This window comes from Penaeus monodon, chromosome 25, assembly GCF_015228065.2.
Source record: "Penaeus monodon isolate SGIC_2016 chromosome 25, NSTDA_Pmon_1, whole genome shotgun sequence".
Lineage (NCBI taxonomy): Eukaryota > Metazoa > Arthropoda > Malacostraca > Decapoda > Penaeidae > Penaeus > Penaeus monodon.
In genome coordinates this window covers 29,730,387-29,730,750 of record NC_051410.1, presented here as the reverse complement: position 1 = coordinate 29,730,750, position 364 = coordinate 29,730,387, and positions in this window count along the sequence as shown.

Below are 364 nucleotides of genomic sequence, written 5' to 3'. Positions count from 1 at the left end.
TGCATAATGATAGGACGAGTATAATGTGAGTAGGTAAATGATAGTAGTGATAATTGATTAAGCCTTTTATGAATGCAATTGTTTACAGCTGGCATTTTACTTGTTCATTTGCACCTATATTCTACTGGTTAGTTTGCACTTCATTTACTTGTTGATTAGCACATGTATTTTACTTCTTAGTTCGAAATTGTATTTTGCTTATTGTTTCGCACCTCTGTTGTTCTGTGGCATCAACTCACGTCTCTGCTGTAGCCGGGGCATGTCGTGGATATTTTCCTTTCGTTTTTCGACCGTTAGTTTGTTTTGTCCGTGACCCATCTACCTAACCTCCGTGTGAAAGCTACCAGTTAAGCATACCGTACGC